At 33.7% G+C, this 9,675-nt stretch overlaps 1 long non-coding RNA gene across 1 annotated transcript; it reads right to left on the bottom strand.

The window, feature by feature from the left end:
• Nucleotides 1-1,318: 1,318 nt before the first annotated feature.
• LOC110466336 lies at nucleotides 1,319-9,674 on the bottom strand. The gene is made up of 2 exons (XR_002464727.1): nucleotides 6,468-9,674; nucleotides 1,319-6,401 (listed from the first exon to the last, which is right to left on the bottom strand). It is a non-coding gene; the product is annotated as an uncharacterized LOC110466336 (long non-coding RNA).
• Nucleotide 9,675: the final 1 nt, after the last annotated feature.

Raw genomic sequence — 9,675 nt, forward strand, 5'->3', positions numbered from 1 at the left:
GTGATGACCTTCACTCTGGTGTTGAGTGGTGACCTTCAATCTGGTGTTGAGTGGTGACCTTCACTCAAGTGTTGATTGATGACCTTCACTCTTGTGTTGAGTGGTGACCTTCAATCTGGTGTTGATTGATGACCTTCTTTCTAGTGTTGATTGATGACCTTCACTCTAGTGTTGAGTGATGACCTTCAATCTGGTGGTGACCTTCACTCTAGTGTTGAGTGATGACCTTCACTCTGGTGTTGAGTGGTGAACTTCACTGTAGTTTTGAGTGGGGACCTTCACTCTAGTATTTGGTGATCTTGTTTACTTCTAATGTGGTAGTGTCCTTGACTTCTACTTTGGGTTACCTTTAATTTTGCATTGGGTGCTGACCTTTCAGGGTTTCATCAAGGTATTATTTGAGATGGACCCTGGGTCTAATTTTGGAATATCATTAGCAAAAGCAAGACAATTTCTATATTAAAAGTTAAAAAATTTGAAATGAATACATTATCCAATTGTTTTATCAATTAAAAAGGTCTTATTTGCTACATCTTATATAATTTACCTGGACAAATTGGGGAAAATAGGGCCTGTTTTTAATTGGGAATGAACGTTTGTAACTGTAAAACCCTGCCTTTACTCTTGTATGAGGACAAGTTATTAACAAGAGTTGTTGGAGAACAGCATAGCACGCCTATTGGTGGTAATTGTTGTAAGATAGCAAATATCAATAGAAACACATGTACAGTAAAACCTCGTTATAATGGCCATCATTTTATTTGCCTCCTAGCTTACCACCAACATATTTTCGGGTCCATTGATCATGATTTTGTTTCAGAATTCCTTTGTTTCCAAACCCCTTGATAATGCCAATATTTCTTTGAACAAATGGTGGCAATACAACAAGGTTTTGCTGTACCTTAAGCTGTTATTGGCCCCTAAAATATGAAAATATGGTTCAGCACATTGCTAACACTCCATATAAATACTTCAACCTTATAATAGACAACAGCCTATTGATGGTGGTGATCCAACATTTCACAAAAAAAAAGGGCCAAAATCTTTAACCTCAAGCTTGCCCAAAAACTTAAATAAGTCCAATTAACCAGTTTTGGCCCCTTAAATATGAAAATATGGTTCAGCACATTGCTTACACTCCATATAAAATCCTGATTTAGCCCCCTTATTCTCCAAATAGGCGAGCTAAAAATGTTGGAATCTACATACTGTTATATTGGCAGTGGCATTACAGTACATAGGTGTGGCGCATGTTTCACTTTTTGCTTTGTTTTTATAAACATGTAAATATGACCTTATAAATAACTACGACACTGAGTTTAGGGTGAAACAGACTTTATTGATATTATCGTAACCTCAAGTATAGAATGGTGTAAAGGCACCTCAAACTGACCTAGAACACATCTCTGTTGTACCTGTATCATCTCTGCTGTCGGAATATCTAACAACAAGTGCTTGTTCTCATCTCAGCACAACTGTTCTGTTTATGATATGATGATCTTTCTATTTAATTCAGCATTTTTCAGTTACTGGTCCTGTACAGTAATAAAAATACCTTAAATGTTCCTTTAGTCCTACAGGTCTATACTTAAGGTATACAACAGTATACACAGACTACTGGTATATTGCTTACCTGCTTTTTTGTTAAGAAATTTAAAATGACACACTGATTTCATGGTAGCCATCTTACATGTGTTACAATGATCCAAATAAGTACAAATAACAACACTAAGTCTGGGCAATGAGATGAATTTTTATACCAATTTTGGTTAAAATTGGCCAGGTGGGACTTTGGAATTTTTCAAAAATCTTTATCAATCAAAAGACAAGTGGCCATCTTTAGTTTCAAATCAACAAAAAAATCACAACACAGAAGTTAATTTTTTTGTCAAACCTTATAACCATAGAATGCTTGTACCATATTAGGTTTAAATCTTTTCACCAATACTTGAGTAGCAAGTTTGCCCTGTTAATTATTCCACCCTGTGTTGTATAAGACAATAGTCCAGATAAAATAAAATTTCTAAGTTACTCAAATAAATGAAAAGGAACATTGACTTCAAAGGTTATTTAAACAGAATTGTGAGGTTTTACACCATTACATATACAGTTACACATATTTTCTAGGTTATATTTTTATTTCATGTCTGAAAATCACCAGTTACTCGCAGTTAGAGTCTGACATTATCTAAAATACTATATACTTATGAAAATAGTTATTTTTATACAGGAATATTACGATGGTTTACTTATGTTACTAGTATATCAATGGCTACAAAATATTACATTCCTATATACTTATGGTAAGTTTATAAATTAGAACATTACATTTTTCCCATTGCCAAAAAAGGTATGTATACTTAAATAATCAAATATGGACAACTTTCAAATGTTGCCTTAAGTCATAGCACGGTTAGATGGTACGTATTCCTGGGTATAATTATGTACGTTGTCAGTTACATTTGTCCATTTTCATGAAATATTTTATCGAATATAAATGACAAAGCTATAACGCAGATGTAAAAATACATGAGTATACAAAGGAAAATACTACAAACTAGAACAGTGAGCATTAAAATCATATACAAAATCTTATAAGATGGCAAAAAAAAAGCTTTGATTACATGTAGGACCTGCAAAAACAAAACTCTTAAAACAATATCTTCTATTACAATTGTATATTATGATAAAAGTAAGGCTACACTTGAGGTAAAAATATATGACTTTCAGAGCTCGAGGTAATCAACCAGTTTCTGTAGTGAGGGTGTTTATAGTGACTGTACATGTTTATACAATTTCATAACAGAATCAACTTAATGTCACTTTATAAACATTATTTTTTTGGATTGAATTTCTAAATTGCTGGTAGATACAAAATTTCCTTGATTTTTTACACTCATTGTTTCAACATCAATCCTTTGATATTTTAAAAGGAACATAAGTCTGGATTCAAAAATAAATATTTCATGACATTTTATAAACTAAAAACATTCCAAAGTAAACGAATTGGATACAAGGTAGCATAAAAACTAAAACTAAATGATTTCCTAAAAACAAGCAACAATTTTTCTACTGTATGGATGTAAAATGGCAAGATAAAACCAACTTTCGGAATTTAAATACCAAGTAACTAGAGGCAGCTGTGAAAAAGCTTATTTAAAATCCTAACTATGTTAAAACTTACATAATAATGGTGTGTAATACATACAGTGTGCCCTGTGTAAACTCAGCCAGTGAAACCAGGAACTTCTTAGTACAGTAGTTACTTTTCGCAAGGGTTTTATATATCATTTTACCCATTTCCACAGTCTGAACATCAGTCTGAACATATCAATGAATTCTGTAAACTATTTGTGTGAAAAACATAATAAAATCGGATGTACACTAGAGCTTGCATGCAACATTACCAAAGTTCGACCCCAACAGAGCACAAAACGGTATCCCAGCAGGAACCGTAGCTCAACGTCAATTTTGAAATTTTAGATCCGATATCGGACCATCAAAAATTTTGAAATAAAATAAAATCAATTGGACCTGGAGCTGCAGTTCCCACAGCTGAAAACAGTAGGTAAACATAATGTTCAACTGATAAAGTCATACTCTATAATCTATATTAAATTAACCTTTGTTAACCAAAATTCTGTCCATTCTGACAAAAAAGTCTTGGAAACACTAGTGGTAAAACTAACAGATTTTATCCTTAAACTTACTTGACTATGAACTGGCAGTAAATGTAGGACAGAAACCGAAAGAAGTCACAAACAGTCACAAAATCTTTTGAGCACTGCTTGCATTGTTTGACTAGATATTTACAGAAAGCACCAAGCATTTACATTTATAACACAGTAACGAAAGATTTCTTTTTTTATTGCACCATTAGGTAGCTTTATAGCCTTAGATGCAGCTTTATAACAGGTGATGGACACCCTGTGGATCTCCTGCCTTTCACCTGTATTATTATAGAAACCAATTACCATTCCATCATTACCTGCAACTAAAGCAGAGGACCTACTTTATTCCTCAGGAGATAAGTCAAACCTGTTGTATTTGTTGGAAAGTAGGTTTGACCTACTGTATTCCTCAGGAAACAAGTCAAACCTGTTGTATTTGTTGGAAAGAAGGTCAAACTTACTGTATTCCTCAGGAAACGAGTCAAACCTGTTGTATTTGTTGGAAAGTAGGTCAAACCTACTGTATTCCTCAGGAAACAAGACAAACCTGTTATATTTGTTGGAAAGTAGGTCAAACCTACTGTATTCCTCAGGAAACAAGACAAACCTGTTATATTTGTTGGAAAGTAGGTCAAACCTACTGTATTCCTCAGGAAACAAGTCGAACCTGTTGTATTTGTTTGAAAGTAGGTAAAGCCTACTGTATTCCTCAGGAAACAAGTCAAACCAGTTGTATTTGTTTGAAATTAGGTCAAACTTACTGTATTCCTCAGGAAACAAGTCAAACCTGTTGTATTTGTTGGAAAGTAGGTCAAACCTACTGTATCCCTCAGGAAACAAGTCAAACCTGTTGTATTTGTTGGAAAGTAGGTCAAACCTACTGTTTTCCTCAGAAAACAAGTCAAACCAGTTGTATTTGTTGGAAAGTAGGTCAAACCTACTGTATTCCTTAGGTTATAATTTCATACACTGTTTAAAAAAAAACATGCATGCAATTTTGTCACCTGTTCCACTGGTATTGTTGGTTATTTTCTGATACTGGTATTTATAAAGTATTGTGGTTTATTTCTTACAGAGAAATGAATCTCATCAGGTTCATTTACATAAAATTTAGGATAAGGAAGCTCTCGCCATGGAAGATAGTTTTGGATTGATCATGAGTGCCATATTATTAGTGGTTTAGGAAGCCAAGATACAAAAGTGACAAAAACAATTACAACTTAATGTATATGATCTAATATGAGGGCTATATATAGTAATTACAACAATATACTTACGGTATGTGAGTAACATATATAAACATTTAACAACATACATTACTTGTATACACCGGTAACTTATCATTGAAGAATGTTAACTGTCAAACTCAATATAAAGTCATGCACTTTTTAATGCATCCTTGATTCAATGACTTCTCCTTAAAAAAGAGAGAACAAATCTCCTCATCAGTGATAATTTGTATGTTATGATACATGTACAGAAACGATAACACATAACACAACCAGTTAGTTATACATCACAGTTATATAACGTCAACATCCGGGGTAACAAGTATTATAATACCCCCACAGTACTGTCCCATCCCTACACCAACCATTAAAGCATGGACACTCCCCCCACCCCCCATAAAAACAAATCTACCATCAACACAATGACCATAATACATTAACATAAATATTACAGATTTTATCTGCTACCCTACAATTTTAATTTGTATGTGTCGGAGTTACCACCATTTAGCCATCTTTTGGATAAGAGATGCAGTAAAGTAGCATACAGATATACATGTAGCCATAAACTTACAGATATTACACTGAACCTGTACATTTTACACTGAACCTATAAATATTACACTGAACCTATAAATATTACACTGAACCTACAGACCATGCAGCACTCCTCGCACATTTGATCTACATGAATTTATATATAATTCACATTTATAGTTTTTGGGATACTTTACCAGGGAACTGTTGTTTTTTTATGATTTTATCATGTTGATACTATCAGTGTTTCTATTTCTAATAACACCTTTCTCGCACAGGTGTTAATCTCTGAAGATATCCAGTAAAATTAATATCATACATCCCCTATACATGTAATAAAATTCTAATATGTATCTGTTTGTTATTATACTTAAATTTAAGCAACTATGGAGCCAGACCAATCATCTGTATACCAGTTACACCACTGACAGTAAAAAGACAACTTGGATGCATTTTGGCCAGGGAATAAATAACAAGGTATAAAGTTTGACATTTATACACAGTTCTGGCACGAACAAAGGGCAAGTCACAGGCATCAATACTGCTCCAACACGATCAAATGAACACTATACATCAACTCTGGCTCAAGGAATATCATACATGATTTTGTCTGGAAGTGTCTTTAAACAATAATTTGCATACTTGTACTGTGTATATACAATGAATGATAATACTGGTGTGTGTATATAATATACGAGACATTTACAATGATGAACAACGCTAAAACAATGACCAGCAAGCCTACTTAACTCGGACTCAGGGGAGTTGAATGCCTTTCCTCACTCCAAATACCCGTCCTAACCTGACAAACCTCACTCCAAATACCCCTCCTAACCTGACAAACCTTACTTCAAATACCCCTCCTAACCTGACAAACCTCACTCCTAATTGTCCTAACCTGACAAACCTCACTCCAAATATCCCTCCTAACCTGACAAACCTCACTCCAAATACCCCTCCTAACCTGACAAACCTCACTCCAAATACCCCTCCTAACCTGACAAACCTCACTCCAAATACCCCTCCTAACCTGAAAAACCTCACTCCAAATACCCCACCTAACCTGACAAGTCAAACATCTCTTTTAAGTTGGACTTGGATTAGTGGAATACCCCTCCTTGCTTGGAAGAATCAAATACCTTTCCCAAGTCAGACTTTGATGAGTCAAATAATCCTCTTTAATTAGACTACTTCGCTCTGTCGAGTCAAATACTTGTTTTACTTCGCTCTGTTGAGTCAAACACTTGTCTTACTTCGCTCTGTTGAGTCAAATACTTGTCCTACTTTGCTCTGTTGAGTCAAATACTTGTCCTACTTGGTTCTGTTGAGTCAAACACTTGTCTTACTTCGCTCTGTTGAGTCAAATACTTGTCCTACTTGGTTCTGTTGAGTCAAATACTTGTCCTACTTTGCTCTATTGCATCAAACACTTGTCCTTCTTCGCTCTGTTGAGTCAAACACTTGTCCTTCTTGGCTCTGTTGAGTCAAATACTTGTCCTACTTCGCTCTGTTGAGTCAAATACTTGTCCTACTTTGCTCTATTGCATCAAACACTTGTCCTACTTTGCTCTGTTGAGTCAAACACTTGTCCTACTTCGCTCTGTTGAGTCAAATATCATTATAAGCATCATAAGTCAGACTCTGATGAGTCAAATACCCATCCTAACTTTGACTCGGACTCTAACTTGAACATGTGATTTTTTTCCAAAGCTTCATTGTCCTTAACAATTTATTATTAATTTCCCTAAACAACTGAAACATCCATGAAACTGTGATTTAATGCTGGATCTAAAATATTGGCCAGGTAAAGACACCTATATTTACCACACAAATTGTGATGATTGTTTATACATATTCATAAGAGAGGGTCATTAGACTCCAGTAACGAAGGGAAGGTCCGAAAACTCTCCCCAGAGCTGACAAGTCAGAGTTAAGCAGGTTTACAGGACTTACAAACCATATCAGTGTTACCTCACAAGAGTCAGTAACATGACAATACCCTAGTGTATAAATGACAGCCACGGTACATTGTTCAAACACAGATTTGTTATAGTTGCATTAATATCTTAATAATAAACAAGAATAAAATATAAAGAAAAAGAAGCACCCTGACACCTACATATTGTATGGTAAACATGACACTCCTCAAGTCCATTTTGGATCAGTCATCAGTCTAAATGTGACATATTTTCACATGATCAATCAAAAGAATGATTTGTATAAAACCAATTTTGACATTTTGATGTACACATACTTGTAACAGACAGGCATATTCATAATTCATATAATTCAAAACTCTTCAATACAACAGAAACACAATAATCTAAATCATTTTGAGCAACAAGTGCCTTTTCAATTGTTGAATAAAATGAAATTATTTGAGTTAAAGATTCTTATTTGCAAAAAAATGATTGAGTTCTAAAAAGCACCTGAGCATTCATCAATACAAGATCAATGTGATAAAAGCCAGACCCCACTTAGCTGTGTTTGGTACAGTATCTAGTTAATAAGGATCTTGTTTTAACCAAATCATTATAAGATTATTCTCTACAAGACAGAACAAGAATGGTGATTTTGTCAAGGTGGTTAGAACATCTGCCTTTAAACATTTTTTTCATAACTGGACATTAAAAAGGGATCTTAGTCAAAACGTTTTCTATCTATCAAGTCAAAAATATTATTCGCAAAAAAGACCCATCTCCAAAACATACAATATTGCTATCGAGTACTTTCAACCACTGAAATAAAAGGTGTGAGGTCGTGTAATAGTAGGAAAGTTGGCCAATAGGAGCAAGAGTATTGAGCAATATAATATAAACATAACAGTATAAACACAATGAGTAATTACAAATGATATTCTCATGCAAAATTATAAAGATACATGTACCACTTCACACATCCTAAAGTGTGTACCAATTATATGTGTACTACCGTATTTATCCTGCAATAAGCCCATCTCCGGTAATAAGCAAACCCATATCTATTGCATTTCAGTTGAAATGCCAATAAAAATATGTCACTGTCCTGTAATAAGCACCCCCCTACCCCCACCAAATCTCCCAATACCCCCTACTTTGAGTCAAAGATTTGGTTTCCTATGTGTTTGCCCCCTGGGCCTATTGCAGGATAACTTTGGTACCATACCTGTGCGCTACAGTAAGCATAAGTATACTGCTTGCTGTACTGGAAGTGCAATAACAGTAAGGCATATAAAACTGATGTTAATGTATTACAAGCTATTTCAAACTTTTTAAAATAAAACCTTGAACAATTTTCTCTCTAAAAATATAACAATTTCCTCTTTTTCAGGTCAGAATATTTTAAACCTGCTTGGAAATATATGCATGACACTAATTTCTTCCACTTACAGGTATACAAATATGAAGATCTCGGGAACAAAATTCCTTGCAACATACTTTTATGCACGTTCTATGTTAACTTCAATCAAACTTCTGCTTTGATCACAAGGTTAACTGATGAAAGAGAAATTCACTAAAAAAAATAATACAATATTTAAGTATTTTTGTTTTTTGATATCTGAACAAAAACATATATTTTTTTGCCAATTATTGTTATTGCATGAGAAATATTCTTATCTAAATAGTTCACACAAAAATTCTCTAGGTACAACTGAGTGACCTGCTGTGATTTAATATATTAACATAATACTGCTGAAAATCTATTATCACATACACACATAACTCTACATAACAAAGAAGATTGCATTCAAGCACCATATAATTCATGAAGACAGTATTTGAAAAAATAATCTCAAACTCATAAAAATTAATTAAAAACAGCATCATACATGTATATGGAAGTATTTTAAAGCCATTTCAGGCAATCAAGTTTGACTAACATTTTTAAATCCTGAACATTAATGTGCCTCCATTACGCACGATACTATGTTTTTACAATCGGAACACTTCATCATCAAGTCATTTATTAGGGTTAGTTCCAGAATGACCAATTCATCAATTAACACCAAAACATTTATAGCATATATGCCTGGCAGATTTCTTACAAATCCTTTAGAACTTAAAATATTGACCTTAAAGACATATTACCTCAAAACTAACAAAAAAGAGGTTTCAATATAACACATACATTTTTATCTGAAATAATAGTATTTATAAAGCATACAATCAAAAAACATTCACAATAATTTGCATTGAACTCATTTTTTTTGCATTGAAAAAAAAAAGATACCAATATGTTGTACATGTTTGTAATAAGTG

Source organism: Mizuhopecten yessoensis, unplaced genomic scaffold (assembly GCF_002113885.1).
Source record: "Mizuhopecten yessoensis strain PY_sf001 unplaced genomic scaffold, ASM211388v2 scaffold11131, whole genome shotgun sequence".
In the NCBI taxonomy this organism is placed as follows: domain Eukaryota; kingdom Metazoa; phylum Mollusca; class Bivalvia; order Pectinida; family Pectinidae; genus Mizuhopecten; species Mizuhopecten yessoensis.